Source organism: Schistocerca gregaria, chromosome 2 (assembly GCF_023897955.1).
Source record: "Schistocerca gregaria isolate iqSchGreg1 chromosome 2, iqSchGreg1.2, whole genome shotgun sequence".
NCBI lineage: Eukaryota > Metazoa > Arthropoda > Insecta > Orthoptera > Acrididae > Schistocerca > Schistocerca gregaria.
The window spans coordinates 989,327,895-989,353,650 of record NC_064921.1 but is presented as its reverse complement, the minus strand read 5'-3'; the positions used below and the strand labels follow the sequence as shown (position 1 = coordinate 989,353,650).

The window sequence follows — 25,756 nt, the reverse complement described above, 5'->3', positions numbered from 1 at the left end:
CTTCCTGCTGGAAAGGAACTTTATCAGTGGACCCGGCTCCAGAATTTTGCGACCTGACTCCGTTAATCATAAACTGTTCCACGGGCGATGGAATCGTTTGTATAGTTTTCCGTAACCTGACGACCACAAACAAAAATGACTCTAGTCTTGGAAATTCGTTCTTTGACGGGCATTATCAACTGTTCCATGTGGACACACAGTAGCATATCAGTGATACAGATGGGATTATGAGAGAAAGGGGAAGTACACTCTTGCATATGGGCTGTTTTGATATTTTAAAGATGTATATTAAGCTGTCATATGAATCTCCAGTATCTAATCCTAGGCTAGGACCTACATTATTTAATAACAACTCGAAATATATAGCTTTCATTTAGGGAAAAAATTATATAGGCCTATATAATTTATGAATAGGCTCAAGTTCCAATTTAGATTTCAGATATTTTGCCCCACCACAATGCTCCCCACATTTTAAAAAAAGTTCATCCACGAGTGTTGTTTCTTCTTCTTCTTCTTCTTCTTCTTCTTCTGGTGATCAATTTGCAGTAAAATAAATGCTAAATGTGTGATCACTGGTGAATCCTCTTGTTCCCTGTTAATATCAACTGGTGAAATTTTAACTAAGACACCTTAAAACAACAAAATGAGAGCAGCCTTAACAAGTTATCAGAACCACTGCAATTCCACAGGCCGAAACAGTTGCCCCAGTCTCTTGATTTATTAAGGATGAGAGGAGGCACGCAGATGCGTTGGCAACCAACATCAGTTGGCTGTTGTTCGTTGGCTTTCAGTGACATCCTGTGTATGCATCTTAAGACTCGAAAGTGCAGGGTCAACTGCTGTCTCGTCTGGCTCTTCAGATCATGGGGCCACATGTGCCACACCTAGTGTTGTTTCAGGTGTTACTGTTCTGCCCTTGACAATTTAAATTTATTGGAGATGGCGATAAAAGACCTCACTGGGAGATAAAACATTCTTTTACAACTTCATGAGTGGGGGCAACACAGGTGTCTGCCTCTCTTTATTCAATTCCTCCTTGAGTACAGTCGCCTCTGCTATCGTGTTGTTGATTGCTTGTCTGCCAGCTCTGTTCAGGAGATTGTATCTCCGAAGGCAGTATACTCAGTTTCCCACTGTTTGCAGTCACTTTCAGTGCATTCTGCAGTCAAAAGCCCATTAGAAGTTCTTTGTTTGTGAATGATTTTGTGATCTAATTCTTCCTTTGATCTTAAAATGATGATGAGGCAACCTCAGCTCATCTTGCATCAATAAAACTTGTTTTAGGTTCTCACTTGAGAAGACTGCATGAATTAATTTTAACCACACAGAGCGAAGTGGCACACTGGACTCACATTCAGGAGGACAGCAGTTCAACTCGGAATCTGGCCATTCTGGTTTATATTTTCTGTGATTTCCCTAAATTGCTTCAGGCAAATGCCGAGATGGTTCCATTGAAAGGGTGTGGTCAACTGCCTTCCTCATCCTCTAATCTTATGGGACCATCACTTCGCTGTTTGGCCCCCTTTTCCAAATCAACCAAAAACTTTAACCATCCTACCCACAAGAGATCATAATATGGGACACTGTTGCAAATTTTAAGGATGTGTGCTGTTTGGACCTACTTCTTGACTCAAAATTAATCTGGTTCCCACACCTGATAGACCTGAGAAAAAATATATATTTTTTTAAATGCCTCAGTGATAGGTGCGGGGAGCTGACAGGTCCCGCCTCTTGCAGTGTAATAGGGTATTTGTCAGGTCACAGTTATATTGTGGCAGTGTGGTTTATAGATCAGCCTGTATTTGCTATGCTGTCCATCATAAGGGCAATTTGCTACTGACAGGAGCATTTGGACCAGATTAGATTAGTTTTTTGCTCCATAGATCTGTGCTTAGGAGATCCGGGTGGATGTGGAACATGTAACTTCCACATGGGAAAAAGATATTAAAAACAAAGATTCCAAGACTTACCAAGCGAGAAAGCGCCGGTAGATAGGCACAATAAATAAAACACACAAACAACACACACAGACCTTCTAGCTTTCGCAACCGATGGTTGCTTCTTCAGGAAAGAGGAAAGAGGGAAAGACGAAAGGATGTGGGTTTTAAGGGAGAGGGTAAGGAGTCATTCCAATCCCGGGAGTGGAAAGTCTTCCCTTCGGGGGGAAAAAAGGACAGGTGTACACTCGCGCAACCCCCCCCCAACCCCCCCCCCCCCCCCCCCCCCCCCACACACACACACACATCCATCCGCACATACACAGACACAAGCAGACATTTTGTCTTTTATTTTTTAGCTGAAATGACAATACTAATAGTATGAATATATACAATACATCATTTGTTTTTATTAAAAAATTTGTCAATGGTGTAGGAGTTGGCCACTAGTAAGTCTTTCAGGCTTCATTTAAACTGTTCTTTATTTGTAACTAAATTTTTTATGTTTGCTGGCAAATTATTGAAGATGAGTGTTTCTGAATAGTGGACCCTTTTTTGAACTAAAGTGCTTTTAAGTCCTTGTGCAGATCATTTTTGTTCCTGGTATTGTATGTATGAACTGAGCTGTTTGTTGGAAAAAGAGATATATTATTTAGGACAAATTTCATTAAGGAGTAAATATACTGAGAGGCAGTAGTTAGTGTACCCAGTTCTTTGAAGAGGTTTCTACATGACGTCCGTAAATTTACTCCACAAATAATACGTATTACACACTTTTGGACTCTGAAAACTTTTGTTTGACTTGAAGAGTTACCCCAAAATATTATACCATATGACATTAGGGAATCAAAGTAGGCAAAGTATGCAAGCCTTTTCATTTTTATGTCACCTATGTCAGCTAACGCTCGAATTGCAAATACAGATTTGTTCAGGCGTTTCTGCAGTTTGGTGATGTGCTCCTCCCAACTGAATTTATTATCAAGTTGTAATCCCAGGAATTTAAGACTGTCAACCTCTTCTATCTGCTCTTCTTCATACTTTATGCATATGCTGGGTGGAAACCTCTTACAGGTTCTGAATTGCATATTGTGAGTCTTTTCGAAGTTTAATGTCAGTGAGTTGGCTTTAAAACATTTATTAATATCATTAGCAGATCTTTCTAAAACTACACTCGACATACTATTTATTGCAGTGCTTGTCATCTGCAAACAAAATGAACTCTGCTTCTGGCAGTGTAACTGATGAGGGATCATTAATGTACACAAGAAAAAGCATTGGCCCTAAGATGGATCCTTGTGGGACACCACATGTAATTTCTTTCCATTCTGATGATGACTGATGACGTAATTCACTAGTCCCTTGCACTGACACCCTTTGTTTCCAGTTAGCAAGGTATGACTTGAACCATTTTGCAGCACTGCCCGTGACACCATAGAATTCTAATTTATTTAAAAGGATGTTGTGGTTCACACAATCAAATGCCTTTGACAAATCACAGAAAATACCTGCTGCTTGTAATTTGTTATTTAATGAAATAAGTACATTTTCACTGTAGGTGTAAATAGCCTTCTTGATATCAGAATCCTTCAGAAATCCAAACCGTGTTCTTGATAATACGTTATTTGTGGTCAGATGGTTGAGAAGCTGCCCATACTTTACTTTTTCTAAACTTGTTGAGAATGCTGGCAAAAGTGAAATCGGTCTGTAGTTTGATGATATCTCTTTATCCTCTTTCTTGAATAGAGGCTTAACATCTGCATATTTTAGCCAGTGAGGAAATGTCCCAGTTATAATTGACTGGTTACACAAGTAACTTAGAATTGTACTAAACTCACAAGAAAATGCCTTAATTAACTTTATTGATATTTCATCGTATCCACTAGAAGGCTTTGTTTTTAAAGAGTTTCTTATGGAAGTTTTTTTTTCTGAAGTGAGTGACATATTCATGTATCTGAAGCTTTTTGTAAAGGCTAGTTTCAGATACTCAAGGGCATTATTTACTGATCCTGACAATCCCATTCTATGAGTAACAGATATAAAGTACTTGTTAAATAGATTTGCCACACTATGCCCATTGGTTACTAATGTGTCATCTACCCTTAATGCTATTTGTTCCTGTTCCTTTCTGGTTCTACCACTCTCCTCTCACTATATCCCATATTGTTTTTATTTTGTTCCCTGACATTGCTATCTTCTTCTCGTAGTGCATTTGTTTAGATGTCTGAATTACTTTTTTTAAATATTTTACAGTATTCCTTGTATTTAACTAAATCATCAGCATTGGAGCTATTCTTTGTCAGCAGATACATTTTCCTTTTTGTCTTACAGGATATCTTTATTCCTTGTGTAATCCATGGTTTTATTAATGACTTCTGTTTGAGTAACTTTAAGAGGAAAACATGTTTTCAAACATGGTAATGACATTGATCGTGCATGTATTATATTTTTCATTCATGTCATGAGCACTATAAACATCTTTCCAGTTCATATCTTTGAGCAGTTTTGTAAAACACTCAATTTTTGGTTGACTGACTACTCTCCTGTACTCAGATCTAGCAGTCTTGATAATCTGCTTAGAATTTACATCTAAAACAAGGAGCTGCATGTCATGATCTGATAGTCCGTTTATTACAGGTTTTATGATATGATTTTGTTTTTTTGATTTGTCTATAAAAATATTATCAATGGCTGTCCTTGAGGATTTAGTGATCCTAGTTGGAAAGTTTACAGTGTCAGTTAGGTTGAAAGACAACATTACTAACTGCAGTAAATGTTTACTGGAAGATTGCATTAGAAAATATATATTAAAGTCACCAGCGATCAAAATTTCTTTGTTTCTTCCTGTTAAATAACCCAAAAGAGCTTCTAAATGATTTATGAATAGATTATAATTTCCTGCAGGTGCTTGGTAAATAGTTACTATTATATAGGATCTGTTATGGAACTCTACTTCTGTTGCACATGCTTCTAGATGCTGCTCTAAACAGAATTTATTAATGTTAATGTTCTTGAATTTATGGCAGTTTTTAATAAATTTGGCAACTCCTCCTCCATCCATATCTACTCTGCAGAAGTAGGAGGAAATCCTGAAATGTCTAACGTATCTAGCCCAGTTCAGAGTCTGTGTTTAGTAAATCACCACTCTGGATTTGTTGGCGCCTCCTTTTGAGTTGAATGTGTCAGTCCATCCCAGTTTTTAGTGGCTGCTCAGGAATTGCCCTAGTGTGACAGTCGTAGGATAAATGCTAACAACTGTTGTATCACTAATAACACAGCTAGGGATGGAAAAAATTGCCAGCTTGTCATCTCTGATAGCCAAAAGTAACTTTAATCCTGATGCAGTACAAGAAAACTTAAACTCCAGTTTATGTTTCCTTAAATTTTAAGTATGTCCACTGTTTTATTTTTGTTTGTGTGGATGGATCCCAAGGAAATGCCCTTGATTGTTCAGCTGTTTTTCCGGGTACGGTTTTCCAAGTCACCTACCACAATTTAATAATTATGAGGCAGATTTATAGGGTATTATGATGGCATCATAGTACAAAGTTTGTCTGTTCTGAATCTAAAAGTGGTCTGCCAAATACACCCAATAGACAAATTAATTCAGCTTATCCACAATTCTTTAAAGTGGCACCAACAACGAGGCAAGGAGGTGGTCTTTTGCTGGGTATTTGGACACTTTGAGATATAGGGAAACGACATAATTGACAAAGCAACCAAAGAAGCATGTTGGGATGATAATGTATGTCGATGTTCTGTCCCCCTGTATGCTTTCATCTCATTATCTGACTGAAGAAGCATGCATATGTGTAAGACTGAATAGTTGGAGGGGGCAGATGACAAACTGCAATTATTCAGTTAGACCACACAGGCAACTTTATGCTAGCCACACCAGTAGAAGAGGTGCTGCTCACCACACTGTGCCTAGGAGATAGCCCTTTAGCACATGGTTTCTTCATCCAGCATGAGTATTTTGATTAGATTGAGGCAGGGAAACAAAAACAACAGTGCTCTTAGCCCACTGTTACCCACATGGAAATTGAGTTTATTGTTCGGTTTCATAGCCCGTGATTCTAGCTGGTGCCCTTAAACAGTTGCATGAGACCCTTTCCTAGTTGATTATTAGACATGATTCCTTCATGATTTATGAACCAAACTATTCTGTATCTTTTGCCATCTAGTGCTTTGCATTGGAAGATTAGGTGTGGTGCGGCTTCACCTTCTTCATAACATAGTCTATTCATAGGGGCGTCTTCCTCTGCACCCATCATGTATAAGTGATTCTTAAAGTTCCCATGGCAAGTCATAGATCCTATAATGAGTTTAATTTGTCTCCTGTTCAAGGCTAGGATTGTAGACCTTCTCTTAAAATATGGCCTTAGTTTATTTAGTGTGGGATTTTTTTTTTATCTTAGTCCAATATTCTATTTGCTGCCTCCTGATCCAGCCATGTGCCTGTCCTGGCCAGTTTATCAGCATGTTCATTGCCACTAATTCCTGAGTGACCAGAGACTCTCAACAGGTGTACCCTGTTGCTTTCCCCTAGTCTCATAAGGGCTTTGTGGCATTCTGCAGTGATCTTTAATCTCGTTGCAGGGGTTGAGAGAGATTTCAGAGCTACTTGGCTGTCTGAATAAATCTAGATGCTGCAATCTCCATTGTGCATACACAAATTCTGCTTGGTGCACACTCTACCAGGAACACTGTGGCCAGTTCCTTAAAGACAATGCTCTCTCTGTTCTAGGCTGTATCTTGTATATTCCAGCACCAGCACCTTCATCTGTTTTCGACCTGTCAGTAAACCAGACTGTCTCTTGAATGTTGTTGTGGTTTGTTCTTCCACTGCTCCTTTCTTTTTTTCCAATTATTACACTGAAAGGTTTATTGAAGCAGCTGGAAGTTATTGTACAGCCAGCCAGCATTTCCCTGACCATTCATATATTTACCACACTCACTATATTGGTGAGAGGTTCTTGATATCCTGAAGGTATCCATTTACTCTCATTTCGTAACCTGCATGCTCCTGTCGATGTCTCCACTATAAGCCAAAGATGTAATGGGACATGTTCAGTGTGGTCTCCATTCCAGCACTGTATTTGATGCTAATTCCACCAGTTGCAGCTAAGCAGGCCAGTCTCTGCATGTTGCCAAGCTCCTCAAGTCACTTCCTGTTCTACTTTGTTCCACCTTTGGGGTTCCGTGGGGCTCTGTATTCAGCATAGTCTCTTTCTGGGCCGGCTGCGGTGGCCGAGCGGTTCTAGGCACTTCATTCGGGAACTAAGTGGCTGCTACGGTCACAAGTTCGAATCTTGCCTCGGGCATGGATGTGTGTGATGTCCGTAGGTTAGTTCTAGGTTTAAGTTTGTTCTAAGTCTAGGGGACTGATGACCTCAGATGTTTAGTCCCATAGTGCTTAGAGCCATTTGAACCACTTTTTTCTCTTTCTGGTGACCATCATGGTCTTGCAGTGGCTGTGGTGTCTTTGTATTATTGCTCCTCTAGTACTGTTGTTGCCGAGTGTTGCCTACAGGGTGCCATACGAAAGGCACGGTCATTGTCCCTCACCCACATCTTATGATTTTCAACCACCAAGACTGGTGTCATGCACTTCTGTCGCCATTGTGTGCCCACCCGTACCCAGAGCTTTACCTAGACAATCAATTACTACTTGTAGTTGAGACACTACTTTCAAATCTTAGATTCCCACTAGCTGAGATGATCACTCTATCCTTCTGTGGCTCTACAAAGCCCTGATTTCTCCTGCCTTGATTATGGAAGTCTTGCGTATGGTTCAGCATCACCCTCAGCATTGCAGATACTGGATCACATTCATCATTGTGGGGTCCAACATGCAATAGGGGAGAGAGCCCCCCAGGGGGTCCAAAACTCTTTTGTGGATACGTGCGTAGCAAGCACGGGACCCCGAGCTAATGTGTCCTTCCTTCCTTCCCGGGCTGCATACCTTCCCTTTCCGCATCCTTCCCCATCCCCCATCTTCACCCACACCCCCTCGCCTCCACCTCTTTCCTTCCCTTTCTCCCCCTCTGGGAGTATGTTTTGTGCCTACATCCGGAGACGGATGCTCAGAACTGTAACATATTCTTTGCTTTCTCCACTTGCAAGTCTTCGTTCTTCCTTTGTCCTTCTCTTTTCCTTACCTCTTCTCTTTGCCCTTTTTTCCGCTGCGGCGTTTGAGACCTCTCTTCCTTCCTTTCCATCTGTTTTTTCCCTCTCTCTTTTTTCCTCCCTGTGCGTGTGTGAAGGCTGACCTACACTTTTCCATGCGTAGCCGGTGACGGGGTAACGTGTAATTCCCCGCCCCGGGTAGACAGGTAGGACACATACGTACACCCTGGTAATGGCCAGACCCAGGGAGGGGTGATTATCCGAGCTGATACCTTCCGAAAGTGCCGATTGGTCCCTCCGTCCGTTTCTCGGGAGGTGTGACCTGAGGTGTGAACAATCACCTAAGGCGGGAGTGCCCTCAGAGAGGGCTCCCACAGGGAAGGAGCGCGCCATCGGAGATGCCGGTAATCATGGAGGATACTTTCGCAATGGTTTCCTCTTCTTCTCCTATGTCTGCTCACAAGCGTAAGTTCAATGAGTCTCAGCCACAGACAGTCCTTCCATCGTTGCCACAGTTCCTTGTTGTTTCTCGGTCTGACGACGGTCACGACTTCTCCACAGTCAAACCTTTCATTATTCAGAAAGGTGTCGACGCAATTTCAGGTCCTGTAAAGTCTTGTTCCAGATTATGAAATGGCACCTTGTTAGAAACAGTCAGTGCCCTCCGGGCACAAAAATTGCTGCGTTCTTCACTGCTACACACCTTCCCTGTCCGGCTGGAACTGCACCGTACTTCAAATTCATTACGTGGGTTTTTTTATACACGCTCCCTCGACGGATTGTCCAACGAGGAAATTCAACACTACCTGTCTGACCAGGGCATAACGGCTGTTCATAGAGTCATGAAAAGGGCTAACACGAACATCATTCCTACCCGTACTGTCTTCTTGGCATTTGACTAAGTGCAACTCCCATCGAAAATCAAAGCAGGCTATGAGATAATTTCTGTTCGCCCTTACATCCCAAACCCTACATGTTGCTATTGGTGTCAGCGGTTCAATCACACCAGCCAATCCTGTTCCAATCCAGCCAAATGTGTTACGTGTGGCAAGGATGCCCATGAGGGTGCTTGTCCACATCAACCGGCCGATTGCTGGTGGGAGGAGCTGCTCCTGAACAACCTATGGATCAGGATCTTCTGCCTTCGGCTGAATACCATTCCGTGCTGTCGGTTGCAAGCTCTGAGCAGTCATTGAGTTGACTGCAACCTTGGTCACATTACTCCATTTTCTGTTCACCCTATGTCCATTATCCACTGGAATATCCGTGGCATTCGAGCCAGTCAGGATGAATTGTCGATCCTCTTACGATCCTACTCGCCGGTCATCTTCTGTCTTCAGGAAACAAAGGTGCGTCCTCACGACCGCTTTATTTTCCCCCATTTTCAGTCAGTCCGATTTGATCTCCCCTCTGTTGAAGACACTCCAGCACATGGAGGACTCATGATTCTTCTCCATGATACTCTCCATTATCACCCAATCCCCTTAAACACTTCCTTCCATGCTGTTGCTGTCAGTCTTTCCCTTTCTGGATATACCTTTCCTCTTTGTACTGTATACATTCCGTCGTCCACACCAATGGCACGAGCTAATCTCCATCTTCTTGGTCAGCTTCCACCCCCCTATTTGCTGGTTGGGGACTTCAATGCCCACGACCCGCTTTGGGGATCTCCACATCCTTGTCCGCGTGGCTCACTATTGATAGACGTCTTCCACCAAGCGGATCTAGTTTGCCTCAAAACTGGGGACCCTACATTTTTGTCTGCCTCCACAACAAATTTCTCTCATTTGGACCTTTTGGTCGGTACTGTTACGCTAGCTAGGTGCTTCGAATGGTTCGCCCTTGATGATACACACTCGAGTGACCACTTTTCCATGTGTCCTTCGACTGCAGGCTCAACTGCCATGTATGCGCCCGTGATGCTGGAAGTTTGCACAAGCCGATTGGACACTTTTCATCTCTAGCGACATTCGATGACCGTCACTTTCCTAGCGTCGACGATGAGGTCACACATATTACAGACGTTATTCTTACAGCTGCGGAACGTTCAATACCCTGCACCTCCGAATTGCCCGGCGCCCCCCAGTTCCTTGGTGGAACGAGGCATGCCGTGACGCAATACGTGAGCGGCGACATGCTCTTCGCGTTTTCCGCCACCATCCTACTTTGGCCAACTGTATCCTCTATAAGCAGTTCCGTGCGCGATGCCATCGCGTCATCCATGATAGCAAGAAGGCAAGCTGGAAATTCTTTACTAGCTCATTTAACACCTTCACTCCCTCCTCGGAAGTTTGGAGCCGGATTCGACGGTTATCAGGCGTGCCTAGTTTCTCCCCACTCTCTGGGCTCACTGTCGCGCATGATACATTAGTGGACCTCGTCGCAATCTCTAAGTAATTGGGTCAACACTTTGCTGAGATTTCGAGCTCTTCAAATTACCTGCCAGCGTTTCTCCCGAAGAAACATGCAGTGGAAGTGCAACCTCTTGCTTTCTCCTCTCAAAATTGCGAAAGCTATAATACTGTTTTCTCCATGCGGGAACTCCAACATGAACTCTCTTCTTCTCACTCCTCCGCCCCAGGACCGGATGGTATCCACATCCAAATGTTGCTGCATTTATCAACCCATAGTCTGTGTTACCTCCTTCGCCTTTATAATCAAATTTGGACCGACAGTACTTTTCCCAGACGATGGCGAGAAGCTATCGTCGTTCCTGTTCCGAAACCTGGAAAGGACAAACATCTCCCCTTAGCTACCGCCCCATCTCTCTCACGATTAGTGTATGTAAGGTTTGGGAGCATGTGGTGAATTGCCGTTTAGCTTGGTGGCTGGAGTCCCGCAGTCTTTTTAACACCTGCCCAATGCGGTTTCCGAAAGCATCGCTCTGCAGTTGACTATTTTGTTGCTTTCTCCACTTATATCATGAACAATTTTCTCCGGAAACGCCAAACAGTAGCAATATTTTTTGATCTGGAGAGAGCATAAAATACCTGTTGGAGGACAGGCATCCTTCGCACACTGTTCTCTTGGGGCTTTGGAGGTCGGCTGCCCCTTTTTCTTCGCGAATTTATGGCAGAGCGCACATTTAGAGTGCAGGTGAACACCACTCTCTCCCGTACTTTTTCCCAAGAAAACTGGGTACCCGAGGGCTCCGTGCTGAGTGTTGTACTGTTTGCCATTGCCATAAATCCAATTATGGACTGTCTCCCTCCCGATGTCTCAGGCTCCCCTTTGTGGACGATTTTGCGATCTTCTACAGCTCTCAACGGACCAGCCTTCTTGAACGACGTCTTGAAGGATGTCTTGATCGCCTCTACTCTTGGAGCATCGAAACCGGCTGCTTTCGTTTTTCTCCCAGTAAGACCAATTGTGTGAATTTTTGGCGACGTAAGGAGTTTCTTCCACTCTCCTTACATCTAGGACATGTCACCCTTTCGTTTTCGGACGTTGGTAAATTCTTGGGTCTTATGTTTGACAGAAAACTGTGCTGATCCTCCCATGTTTCCTATCTTTCGGCTCGCTGTCTGCGATCCCTCAACACCCTCCGTGTCCTGAATGGTACCTCCTGGGGAGCGGACCGAGTGGTCCTTCTCCGCCTCTATCGCGCCTTAGTGCGCTCGAAATTGGACTATGGAAGCATAGTTTACTCCTCTGCCCAGCCGTCTATTCTTTGGCGTCTCGACTCTATCCACCACTGTGGATTATATTTAGTGTCTGGAGCTTTTTACACCAGCCCTGTGGAAAGCCTTTAAGCTGAGACTGCTGAACCTCCGCTGTCCAATCGGTGAGCTGTCCTTCTGAGTCGTTATGCTAGCCATCTGTCTTCCATGCCTGCTAATCCAGCCCATGACATTTTTTTCGACGCCTCCTTGGATGTAGGGTATGCAGGCCGCCCTTCCTCCCTACTACCACCGGGAGTCCGCTTCCGTCAACTGCTCCATTCTCTTTCCTTCCGTTTTCCTAAAACCTTTTTGACAATTTGGGGTACAGCACCGCCTTGGCTCTGTCCCCGGATCTGCCTGCTCCATGGCCTTTGTCAGTTTCCCAAGGATGGTACCCCTTCACTTGTTTATCGTCGGGCATTTGCTGCTCTATGTGCACAAATGAAGGAAGCCACGTTTATTTACACTGACGGCTCGAAAACATTGTTAGGTGTAGAGAGTGCCTGTATTGTTGGCGACACCCCAAATAGATTTCGACTTCCCAACCAGTGTTCGGTTTATACTGCGGAGCTTCACACTGTTCTCCAGGCTGTCAAATACATCCGCCGCCAGCAGCGGATACAGTATGTTATCTGTTCAGATTCTCTCAGTTTTCTCCTCAGTCTCCAAGCTCTCTACCCTGTCCACCCTCTGGTCCACCGGATTCAGGACTGCCTGCGCTTGCTCTATTTGCGGGGCGTCTGGGTGGCGTTCCTCTGGCTCCCAGGACACGTTGGTATCTCTGGAAGTGAGGCGGCCGATATAGTGGCCAAGGCTGCAGTCTCTCTTCTTCGGCCAGCTATTCGATCGATTCCCTTCGCCGATCCATGGAGTGTTTTATGTCGTCGTGTTGTTCTTTTATGGCACGCACATTGGTCGACACTTCCCCATAACAAATTGCGGGACGTGAAAGCTCTTCCCTGTGCTTGGACCTCTTCCTCCCGAACGCGTTGTCGGGAGGAGGTAATTTTAACTAGACTCCGGATAGGGCACTTTCTTTTTAGCCATCGACATCTTTTAAGCGGCGATCCTCCCCCACTCTGTCCCCACTGTTCTCAGCTGTGGACGGTGAGACACCTTGTAATTGAGTGCCCCTATTTTACTCCGTTACGCGCCCGTCTACAGCTGTCTCGTCCATTTTAGCAGATGACACGCGCTTGGCCGATCGCGTTCTCGAGTTTATTAGTGCCAGTGAGATGACATCAGTCTTTGAAGCTCTTTTTGGGGACAACCAACCCCTTTCTGTAGTGGATTTTTAAGCTTTCCTTCTGCTTTTAGTTTCTCCAATTCTTTGAGTTTTGTTCCCATTGCTGCTGGTTTCCATTTTCGTTTTTTACCATTTCCTAAGTCACAGACTGGGTGCTAATGACCATAGCAGTTTTGCGCACCAAAAAAAAAGGTAATAGGAGCCTTCCGAACTAGTCCTGTCAACAGTCTACTATTTAAGGCTGGAGTCATTCCATTACCTATCAGGTGCCGCAGCTAAATTACACTATATGTATCAATAGCTTCCCAAGCATCCCAATTACTGTGTCCTTTTCCATGGAAGGGAACTCCATTTCCCACAACCGGGACCTAGAATTGGGTTTACAATTGCTGAATGCCTCCAGTGTCTGTTTGGAACTGCAACTTCCTCCACTGTTGCCTTTGGTCAGGGAGAGATAGCATCTACCCTAATGGTTTGTGCCATGACCTCAGATTTGCCTCAGTCTCCTTTGCTCCAAAAGATTCCATTGACCCCACAGATTTTCACCGCCTATTCTTCGTTGTCTTTGAGAAGTATCCGGGTCTGGAAGCAGTACTCACCAGTGGCTCAGCAGTCGAAACAGGCATTGCATAACACATGCACAATATAGTGAATTCCACTGTCTGCCAAATGGCTGCAGTCTCTTCATTACTGTATTGATGGCCATCAAATTAGCCCTTAGTCATGTTCGTTCTTGCACTGGCAAGAGTATACTCTGTAGTGATTCCCTGAGCAGCCTTCAGCCTATAGGCCAGTGCTACTCTCCTCACCCATAGGTTATGGCTATCCAGGATCTTATCTCCTTGACCTTGAGCAAACTGGGCAGACAGCCATTTTTGTTTGGACCTCTGGTCATGTTTTGATTTCAGGAAAAGAATGAGCTGATGGATTGACCAAGCTGGCCACCAGGATGCTGATTCTGGAAAAGGGGGTTCGAGCTGGATCTTCAGATATTCATATACCACCGATTGCTCGAAGTTTGGAACTAGGAATGACCTGCCCTGATCTCCCCAAACAAATTAAATACAATTAAGGAGACCATGAACATGTGGCAGTGTTCCCTGTGTACTTCTTGCAAGTAATCCACCATTCTCTGTAGATTCCGCTTTGGTCACACTAGACTGACCCATTACCACATTCTCAGACATGAAGAGAACTCTCACTGCCATTGCAGAGCTTGCCTGACAGTAATCCATGTACTCATAGACTGTCCTAATTTGGCTGCTTTCAGATGGCTTCTGAATCTTACAGATACGCTCCATCCTGTGCAAGCAGACGACGCCAACTTGGCTGACTTTTTGTCCATGAAGATGGTTTCTATTCATTCCTGTAAGTTAGGGCTTTTTTGAGTCATTGACTGCCTATGGCATGGGTGTGACACATCCCCTCCTCAGCTCTCCCCCCACCCCATCACCGTACCCCCACCGTTAGCAGCCCTTGCTGTGTGGCCCAGTCTACCCACTGCCCTTTCCACCTTCTTAATCTCTTTATTCTTTTTCATTTCTTTGTTTTAATGCCTCATCGTGACAGATCTTTTAACAACTTATCTGAGCTGTTTTTATTTTCTTCTGGGCTTTACTCTATTTTTTATTGTGTTGGTTATGCTTAGGCTTTCCAGGATTTGCCTTTTGCCTCCTTCCTTTGATGACTACTCTTGGTTTGCTACTTACAGACGAAGGGACTGATGACCCTGCAGTTTAGTCTCATTCATTCCAAACCAACCAACCATCCGTGGCCGCAGCTTGATCCTGGTGACCCCTGAAGCTCCAGATCGCACCACACAATGTGTCTCAGGACCTATGTGTCTTGATACCATACCCTCTCCTCCTCTCTGGTCTCTTCATTCCTTTACGTTATTCTGGCAGCATGATTCTCTAACAAAATTGTTGCAGTTTTTTCCACCACATGGCTGCACTATGACATCTCTTATGCTCCTGCCCTTCTTGGCTACCGGAGATATGTTAGGAATCATGCCTATTGTGATAAGGTGTCAGGTAGAGTTTGCGCGTGTAGTCTGAGCTCTTTATATAGTGAACTTGGGCCTCTTGATACAAATGTGGAGACTGTGGCTTTTAGGATAAGAGCATTCAGGATTTTACCATCTGTTACATTTGTCTCCCTTGCGATGATGGAGTACCTCACAGTGTATTGTCTACATTGGTTTCTCAGCTCCCCCAACCTTTCCTAATTTTGGGGAACTTCAATGACTATAACTCTTTGTGGAGTGGAACCACGGATACTGTCTGTGATAAATACATCAAAAACTTACTGGGAGATCTCAACCTCTGTCTCTTGATTATTGGTGCCTCCACTCACTTCATTGTGGCACATGGAACCTATTTGACGAATGATCTTTCAATTGCAGCTCTGGTCTTCTCCCATCCATCCACTGGAGAGTCCACAATGACCTGTGTTGTAGCGACCGTATTTTCAGGACGCACCCTCAGCATCACTCCCCTGGGTGCCCATGTAGACAGGCTCTCCACAATGCTGACTGGGGTCTTTCGTCTCTACTGTTCTGTACTACCTGATAAGTGGAAGCATTGATGAGGTTGTCCAGAATGCAGCAGCTGCTGTTCTGTCGGCAGACAGTTTGGTGATCCACTATTCTTCAGGATCTCCCCATCAGAAGGTAGTACCTTGGTGGACTTTGGAAATCGCTGAGGGCCGTTAGAGATCGTAGGCGGGCTTTCTAATGCCATAAGCAGCATCCAGCAATTGAGCACCTCATTGCCTTTAAATGGCTCTGTGCATGAGTTTGCCATTTAATAAAACTATGGAAGCAATAATGCTAGAAATAGTACATTTCAATCATTGGACCACATATACCTCCATCACAGGTCTGGGCAAAGATCAGATGTGTTTATGGACACCAGGCCTCTGCAGATGTGTGGTATTTCATTGTACGGTGTTGTTTTCACTGACACAGGTGACATAGCCAAACATTTTGCTTTGCATTACGTTCGCACCTCTGCATTTTGAACTATGTAGCCCTATAATGCTTCATTCATTGAGTGAGAATTTCTCAGTACCCTAGTTCTCTGCCCTGATATAGCCCCAGGATCAGACCAAATCCACAACCAATTGCTCAAAAATCTATCACTGGATTATCACTGTCACCTCCTCACCATCTCCAACCATATCTGGAGTGAGGGTGAGTTCCAGCCTCAGTGGCGAGAAAGCACTGTTGTCCTAGTCCTGAAACTGGGTAAGCATCCCTTAGAGAGGGACAGCTATTGTCCAATTAGTTTCACCAATGGTCTCTGTAAGTTGCTCAAACACATGATGAACCAGTGGCTGCATTAGCTTCTTAGGTCTCAGGTAATTTGGTTTTCCTAGAGTTTCCCATCCAGACAGCTGTTGAGTGATGTCAATGCCGTATTGTTCTCTTCTTCGACCTGCGAAAGGCTTATGACATCACAAAGTGACACTACATTTTGTTACCTTACATGAGTGGGGTCTCTGGTGCATGCTTTCAATTTTTGTCCAGAGCTTCTTCTCACAATGTACTTTCTGGTTTCAAGTTGGTACTTCCCACAGTATCCCCCATATCCAAGAGAATGGGCCCCCACAGGGCTCTGTATTAAGTGTTCCTCTCCTTTTAGTGGCCATCAATGGTCAAGCAGTAGCTGTGGGGTCTTCCGTGTCACCCTCACTGTATGCCGACAATTACTGCTTTTACTATTGTTCCTTGAGTGTCAGTGTAACTGAATGCAGCCTGCAGGGTGCAGTCATTGGCCCTCACCCATAGCTTTCAGTTTTCCACCACAGAGACGTGCATCATGCACTTCTGTCACCATTGTACTGTTCGTCCAGCTAGAACTTTACCTCGACAGCCAATTACTGAATGTGGTGGAGACATTACTTTTTGGGACTGGTCTTCAGTGCCTGGGTGACATGGCTTCTGCTCTTCCTCCTCTTCACCAACTTAATAAGGTGCTGGCTACACCTTAATACACTTCACTGCCTCAGTAACACTATCTGGGATGCAGACAGCACCATCCTTCTGCAGCTTTTACAAAGCCCCGATCCTGTCTCATCTTGATTATGGAAGTCTAGCATATGGTTTGGCATCAGCCCATAATTGCAGTCACTGGACCTGATACATCAATGTGGGGTCCGACTGCCACAAGAGTCTGTATAACTAACCCTGTGAACAGCCTGCTTGTGGAGGCTGGGATCCCTCACTACTGATTACGTGCCAACAATGTGGTCTTTCGTCACCTGTTCCTTACTGTCCTCAATGCATTTCTGTGTTTAGAATGGGTGTACACTGATGGCTCAATGGTCGAAGGATGAAGTGGTTCTGCATACAAACATGCAAGGTGCAACGAACTATGCTCCCTGTCGAATGGATGCAGTGTGTCCACTGCTAAATTGTGGACATCAAACAAGCCCTTGGCCATTCTCATTCTTGCACTGGCAAGATGTTTCTAATTTGCAGTGAGCCCCTTCAGCTGCCTTCAGGCTATAGGCCACTGCTACCCTCGTCACCCATTAGTCATGACTATCCAGGATCTTCTTTCTGACCACCATCAAGCTGGATGGCTGGTTGTCTTTGTTTGGCTCCCTGGATATTTTGGGATTTTAGGGAATGAACATGCTGACCACTTGGCAAAGTTAGCTACGAGGATACCGATTTTGGAAATGGGTCTCCCAGAACTGGACCTTCAGTCGACCCTCTGCCGTCAATTGTTGGAGGTCTGGAACTCTGAATTGTCTGCTCTGGACTCCCCAAATAAACCAAGGGCAATAAAGGAGATCATGACCATGAGCATTCTTCCATTGTGCTTCTCGCATGGAATCTGCTGTCCTTTGTCTTCTATGCACGGGCCATACTTGGCTGACCCATGGCCACATTCTCCGATGTGAGGAACCAGTTTACTGCCGATGTAGTGCTCGTCTGACGGTAGCCCACATTGTACTAGACAGCTTAAATTTGGCTGATTTTCAGTGATGTCTTAACCTACCTGACACAATACCTATGGTGCTAGTGAACAATGCCAAAGCGGCTGACCTTGTTTTATGTTTCACTCACAAAGGTGGTTTCTACTTGTCTGTGTGAGGTGGAACACTTTGACCTCATTGACTATCTAAGGGGTTGGAGGGGCAACCCTTGCTCCATGTTCTGGCTTGGCCCCTACTGTTTCCACCTCATTTTTCTCCTTATTCTTTTATGTTTGCTGTTGTTAATGTTTTATCTTTCCTAAAATGTTATTGTCCTATCTGTGTTGCTCATTTTCTTTCAGTAACAGATCGTGAGGCAGTGCTGGTGAGATGCAGAGGGTGTGTCTCGCACAGCCTACCATGCTCCAGTGACCTTCAACTGCATTCTGGGCAGAGTGGCTCATCCAGCATATGCCCTCTACTTCCCTCATACTTCTCCTTGATTTTATCTATATGATCTCACAGTTTCGTCTCTCTCAACTCCAACAACCAACCAATCTTAATATCTAAATGGTGTCTGTGGTAAACAGAACTGCCTGAAAACATGTACTGCCATGCTGTTAATGTACCTGTCTTCATTCACAAGATATGCTGGTTTCAAGTAATTTTCCAACTAAAATTTCTCACATAGATTAATTATTAAAGTTATGATCATGAAAGTAGCTCCGTCGATGTGTCATAACAAGACAACAAATTGAGTGCTCGATGTCTTTGGGGGATGAATATATTAAAAGTTATAAATCACTCAGTGCATTAGTTATATTAAAATCTATTTGAGTCTGTATCTCAAGCAATGGAAAGTCCAGGGTGTAATGTGACAATATAATAAAAAGCATAGTTGCCACATCTACATCTATACAATTACTCTGCTGTTCACAATAAAATGCCAGGCAGATGGTTCAGTGAACCACCTTCAAGCTGTCTCCGTACCGTTCCACCCTCGAATGGCACATGGGAAAAACGAGCACTTAAATTTTCTGTGCGAGCCCTGATTTCTCTTATTTTATTGTGATGATCATTTTTCCCTATGTACGTGGGTGTCAAAAGAATGTTTTTGCAATTTGACGAGAAAACTGGTGATTGAAATTTCATGAGAAGATCCCATCACAACGAAAAATGCCTTTTTTTAAAGTGATTGCCACTCCAATTCACATATCGTGTGTGGCACTATCTCCCCTGCTTTGCGATAGTACAAAACAAGCCGCCCTTCTTTGAACTTTTTTGATGTCATCTGTCAGTCCTACCTGATTCGTATCCCACACCACACAGCAATACTCCAGAATGGGGTGGACAAGTAGTCTTTTTAGTAGACCTGTTGCACCTTCTAAGCGTTCTGCCAATGAATCGCAGTTTCCGGTTTGCTCTATCCACAACATTATGTTATTGTTCCAGTTTGGGTTGTTTGTAATCCCTAAGTATTTAGTTGAATTTACAGCCCTAAGATTTGTGTGACTTATTGCGTAATCAAAATTTAGTGGGTTTCTTTTAGTACTCTTGTGAATAACTTCACACTTTCCTATATTCAGTGTCAATTGCCACTTTTTGCACCATACACATATCTTCACTAAATCACTTTGCAATTCTTTTGGTCATCTGATGACTTTACAAGATGGTAAATGACAGCATCATATGCAAACAATCTAAGAAGGCTCCTCAGATTGTCTGCTATGTCGTTAATATAGATCGGGAACAGTAGAGGGCCAATAATGCTTCCTTGGGGAACGTCAGATATTACTTCTGTTGTACTCGATGACTTTCCGTCTATTACTACGAGCTGTGACGTTTCTGACAGGAAATCATGAATCCAGTCGCAAAATTGAGGCAATATTCCGTAGGCATGCAGGTTGGTTGGAAGACGCTTGTGAGGAACGGTGTCAATCTAAAAATATGGAATCAATTTGACATCCCCTGTCGATAGCTCTCATTACTTCATGTATATAAAGAGCTAGCTGTGTTTCACAAGAACAATATTTTCTGAATCCATGCTGACTACGTGTCAATAAATTGTTTTCTTCGAGGTAATTCATAATGTTTGAACACAGTATGTTGTGGTTGGCAGGAGAGCCAACACCGTGTTACTATAGGAGGCCGAAATGCACACGTTATAGCTCACGCAGGCTGGCGTGAGGTCTGGAATATGACTGGGGAATTAGAATTGAGAAAAACGGGCGTAGCTGGTGGAATACTTAACTCTAATCCATTAATGAAGAATGTCGCTTCTGATGATACATGGTTTACAATATCAATAGTACTGACAATGGTGCCTTGCTAGGTCGTAGCAAATAACGTAGCTGAAGGCTATGCTAACTATCGTCTCGGCAAATGAGAGCTTAGAAGTCAGTGAACCATCGCTAGCAAAGTTGGCTGTACAACTGGTGCGAGTGCTAGGAAGTCTCTCTAGACCTGCTGTGTGGCGGCACTTGGTCTGCAGACACTGATAGTGGCGACATGCGGGTCTGACGTATACTACCGGACCGTGGCCGATTTAAAGGCTACCACCTAGCAAGTTTGGTGTCTGGCGGTGACACCACACAGTATATGTTCCAAAACCCTACTGCAAATTGATGTTGGTGATATGGGTCTGTAATTCAGCAGATTACTCCTATTTGCCTTTTTTGGTATTGGTGTGACTTGAGCAATTTTCCAGTCCTTAGGTATGGGACTTCCGGTGAGCGAGCGTTTGTTTATAACTGGTAAATATGGAGCTGTTGTATCAGCATAGTCTGAAAGGAACCGGACTGGTATACATTCTGGACCGAAGGCCTTGCCTTTATTAAGCGATTTAAGCTGCTTTGCTACACCAAGGATATCTACTACTTAGTTTCTCATCTTAACAGTTGTTCTTAATTGGAATTCAGGAATATTACCATCGTCGTCTTTGGTGAAGGAGTTTTGAAAAACCATGTTTAATAACTCTGCTTTAGTGGCACTGTCATCAGTGACTTCGCCATTGTTATCATACAGTGAAGATATTGTTTGCATCTTGCCACTGGTGTGCATTATCCCCCTGACCACACAGGGCTCGCTCTTCTGATGCCTGCACCATTAACTCCCCACGTATGCCAAGGAGTTTATGCTAGTTACCCTTGGGCATCGGGTCTCCCGGCAATGGCCATCCTGCCAGGTGGCCTTTGCCACGACTGGGTGGCACCCGTGGGGAGGGCCCCTGGTCGGAGTGGGTGGCATCAGGGCAGATGACAGGCCATGAAGTGTAGTACGATATCACTCGCTGGTGGTCAAACACCACCAGTCTCTAATAAGCGGTAAAGGTCTAACTTCAAAGCTAAGAAATACGACCCCAAATCGCCCCCCCCCCCCCCCCCCCCCCCCTCTCTGGCCACACCATGGAAGGAACGCCAGGCTAAGGATGGCAGTGAAGCTTATTCACCCTGGTACCTTGTATGTATGAGAGTGGTGGGGAATCTTTCTTGTCAGTGAAACCTTTGTGTGTGTGTGTGTGTGTGTGTGTGTGTGTGTGTGTGTGTGTGTGTGTGGATCATTAAGAGGACAAGTTTGGGGAGGTTGGGAGGGCTTGTCCAAAATGTGGTCAGGGTCGGTCTTAATCAAAACAGCATCCTCTGCTCAGTCACGGGCACTACTTGCCTGTGGTAAGCTGGGGGATGTTTCTGTTCCCATCACGCCTCCATAAGAGCATAAATATGGCCCAGGGTATAATATTTCACAGGGACCTTCTTTTGCAGTCTGATGATGAGCTGCGCACCAATTTAGGGCGGCAAGGTGTTCATTTCGTCCGGCATGTCCACTGGGGTCTGAGGGACAATCTGGTTGGCACCGGTGTCTTCATCTTGGCCTTAGAGGGTGACACATTACTGAGAAGGTCAAGGTGATGTTCTACTACTGTGATGTAAAGCCATACATTCCTCCCCTGATGTGGTGCTTTAAGTGCTGGAAGTTTGGCCATATGTCTTCCCACTGTACTTCCAGCGTGTCACCTGTCTGGATTGTGGACATCATACACATCCCAATACTCAGTGTGCCCCGCCACCCATCTGTGTCAACTGTGGAGAGCACCATTCACCTTTTTAGCCAGACTGCAGGATTCTCCATAAAGAAAGGAAAATAATGGAATACAAGACACTGGACCAACTGACTTCTACATCCTGTGCACGACGTCAACCTATGCCGCCACTACGACTGGTTCTCCATCTTCTGTTCCACCATGTACATTTGGCTCCCAGAGCCGTCAGACTCCACTTGCCCCTTGTTGGTGGGTTGGGGTGGGGGGGGGGGGGGTTAGGGCACTTTCCTCCCTTTTGCTCCTGCACAACATACTTCAAGAGCAACACTCCCCAACCATTGGGGACGTCAGTCCGCACTTCTCAGCCGGAGAAGCACAAGTCTTCTTCAGCTCCTCTCACCAGGGAGGGATCCCTTGGGTCACTCTCTTCCCTGGTGCCTACCAGTGGCAAAGTTGACACCCGCCAATGACTGAAGCAACCATAGATAGCTGGTCATAGGGCTTCACGGTCCTCCTCAATCTGTGAGACTGAATCAGTGAAACCCTCCCAGACAGACAAATCTAAGGAGCAGCGAGAGAAATCTAAAAAGAAAAAGACTCCAATAACCAAGGCACTGCAGTGGCATCCGCACCACCACTACCTACAAGTTCTGTATCTGAGGATGAGGTGGAGATTCTGGCATCCGCTGAGGACCTGGATCTCGCTGGGCCCTCAGACACAATGGATGTCAATAGCACAGGTACTCATCTGGTGTCAGCAGGTGACCCTGCGGTGTAGACTGCCTCATTGAGTGTTTCGTGCCTTCCAGGTCTCATGATCACGTAATCGTTCATCAGAATTGTGGCAGCTTTTTCCACCACCTGGCTGAGCTACAGCAACCATTAAGCTTTACACCTCCTCTCTGCACTGCCCTCCAGAAAACCTGGTTCCCGACAATGCGGACCCCTGCCCTACATAGCCATAAGAGATATTACTGGAACCATAGCTACTATCTTAGAGTGTCAGGTGAAGATTGCGTCTATGTCCTGAACTCTGTATGTAGTGAACCTGTGCCCCCTTCAAACCTCTCTTGAAGCTGTGGCTGTCAGGATGACGACGACACAGGAAATAACTGTCACAATTTATGTCTCCCTCCAGATGATGCAGTACCCCTGAACGTATTGGCTGCACTGATCGATCGACTCCCTAAACCTTTCCTGCTTTTGGGAGATTTTAACATGCATAACCCCTTGTGGGGTGGCACCATGCTTACTGGCTGAGGTAGGGAGGTCGAAAATTTACTGTTACAGCTCGCCCTCTGTCTCTCAAATACAGGTGTCCCCACACTTTCATTGTGGCACATGAGACATATTTGTCCATTGATCTCTTGTATTTGCAGTCCTGGTCGTCTCCCATCTATCTACTGGAGAGCACATCACGACCTGTGCGGTAGTGACCTCTTCCCCATCTTCCCGTCACTCCCCCGGTGTCATGCCCATGGACGCCTACCCAGATGGGCTGTAAACTAGGCAGACTGGAAAGCCTTCACTTCTGCTGTCACCACTGAATCTCCCCTACATGGTGCCATTGATGATGTCATTGAGTAGGTCACTACAATGATTGTTTCTGCGGCAGAAAATGTGATCCCTGTTCTGTAGGGTGCCCCAGCGAAAGACAGTCCCTTGGTGGTTGCCAGAAGTCACTAGGCAATTAAAGAGCGTTGGTGAGCTCCCCAGTGACGTAAGTGGCACCCTTCCCTAGAGCACCTAATAGCCTTTAAGCGGCTCCTTGCGCGCATTTGCCAGCTTATAAAAAGATGGAAAGAGGAGTGTTGGGAGAGTTACTTGTTGACCATTGGGTGCAATACCGTCAAGTTCCCAAGTGTGGATGAAGATCAGACCTCATTTTGGGTACCAGACCCCAACAGGTGTCCCTGGCATTGACATAAATGGCCTGTTATCTACCAGCACAAACGCAGTTGCTGAGCACTAAGCTCGAGCCTCTGCGTCGGAGAACTACACCCCCCCCCCCCACCCCCCCCCCCCCCACACCCCCCCCCCCACACCCCCCCCCCCCCCCCCCCAAGCCTTTTGCACCCACAAATGGAGGAGGGAAAGGAAAGTCAAGTCCTCGTCCACTACATGCCACAGTGAACCCTATAAAGCCCTGTTTACAGAGTGGGAGCTCCTCAGCACCCTTGCACAGTGCCCCAACACAGCTCTTGGGCTGGATCGGATCCACAGTCAGATGATTAAACATCTCTCATCTGACTAAAAGTGACATCTCCTCATCATCTTTAACCAGATCTGATGTGATGGTGTCTTTCCATCACAATGGCGGGAGAGCACCATCATTCCAGTGCTCATACCTAGCCAAAACCCGCTTGATGTGGATAGCTACCGGCCCATCAGCCTAACCAACTTTCATTGTAAGCTGCTGGAATGTATGGTGTGTCAGCAATTGGGTTGGGTCCTGTAGTCATGTGGCCTAATGGCTCCATGTCAGGGCGGCTTCTTCCAGGGTTGCTTTACCACTGATGATTTTGTGTCCATTGAGTCTGCCATCCGAACAGCCTTCTCCAGGCAGCAGCATCTGGTGGCTGTCTTTTTTGACTTACTTAAAGCATACGACACAACCTTGTGACATCATATCCTTGCCACATTGTGTGAGTGGGGTCTTTGGGGCCCGCTCCCAATTTTTATCAAAAAATTCATGTTGCTACATACTTTCGTGTCCAAGTCAGTGCCTCCCATAGTTCCCCCATATTCAGGAGAATGGCGTTCTGCAGGGCTCCGTATTGAGTGTGTGTCTATTTTTAGTGGCTATTAATGGTCTAGCAGCAGCTGTAGGGCCGTCAGTCTCAATTTCTCTCTATGCAGATGACTTCTGCATTTCGTACTGCTCCTCCAGTACTGGTGTTGCTGTGCGGCACCTACAGGGAGCCGTTCACAAGGTGCAGTCATTGGCTATAGCGTACGGCTTCCAGTTTTCAGCCGCGAAGTCGTGTGTCATGCATTTCTGTTGGCATCACACCGTTCATCCAGAGCCAGAACTTGACCTTAATGACGATACACTCCCTGTAGTGGAGACATATCGAATCTTAGGACTATCGATGCCCAGTTGACTTGGCTACCTCACCTTCGTCAGCTTAAGTGGAAGTGCTGGCACCACCTCAATGCCCTCCGCTGCCTGAGCAACACCAACTGGGGTGCAGATCGCTCTGCGCTGCAGCAGCTCTACAGTGCCCTTGTTCAATCCCACCTTGACTATGGGAGTCTGATTTACGGTTCGACGGTGCCCTCAGTGTTGTGTTTACTCGACTCAGTGCACCACTATGGTATTCGCCTTGCAATGGGAGCTTTTAGAACGAGTCCGGTAACCAGTGTCCTGGTGGATGCCAGGTTGGTTGTGCATGACTGCTCGCCAGTTACGTTGTACATATTAGTAGTTCTCCTGCGCATCTGAATTGCCATCTCCTTTTCCCAACCATGGCAGTTCATCTCCCGCATCAGCGGCCCAGGTCAGGGCTTACAATTGCTGTTCGCGTCCAGTCCCTTCTGTCTGAAGTGGAGTCCTTCCTGTTACCACCTCTCCTCGAGGTCCATTCATGTACACTTCTGTGGTGTACACCTAGGCCGCAGATTCTTTTGGACACTTTGCATGGCCCTAAAAATCTGTTAACCCTGTGGCTCACCTCTATCAGTTCCTCTAGATTCTCGGCATGTACTGGGGCCATCAAGTGGTTTACACCGACAGCTCAGTGACTGATGGTCTCGTAGGCTTTGCGTATGTTCATGGAGGATGTATTTAAAAGCACTTCTTGCCAGATGTCTGCAGCGT

At 45.4% G+C, this 25,756-nt stretch overlaps 1 protein-coding gene across 1 annotated transcript in view; it reads left to right on the top strand.

The window, feature by feature from the left end:
• LOC126335486 (26S proteasome non-ATPase regulatory subunit 7) overlaps positions 1-25,756 on the top strand; it is a 55,505-nt gene that overhangs the window by 957 nt on the left and 28,792 nt on the right. The window lies entirely within an intron of this gene.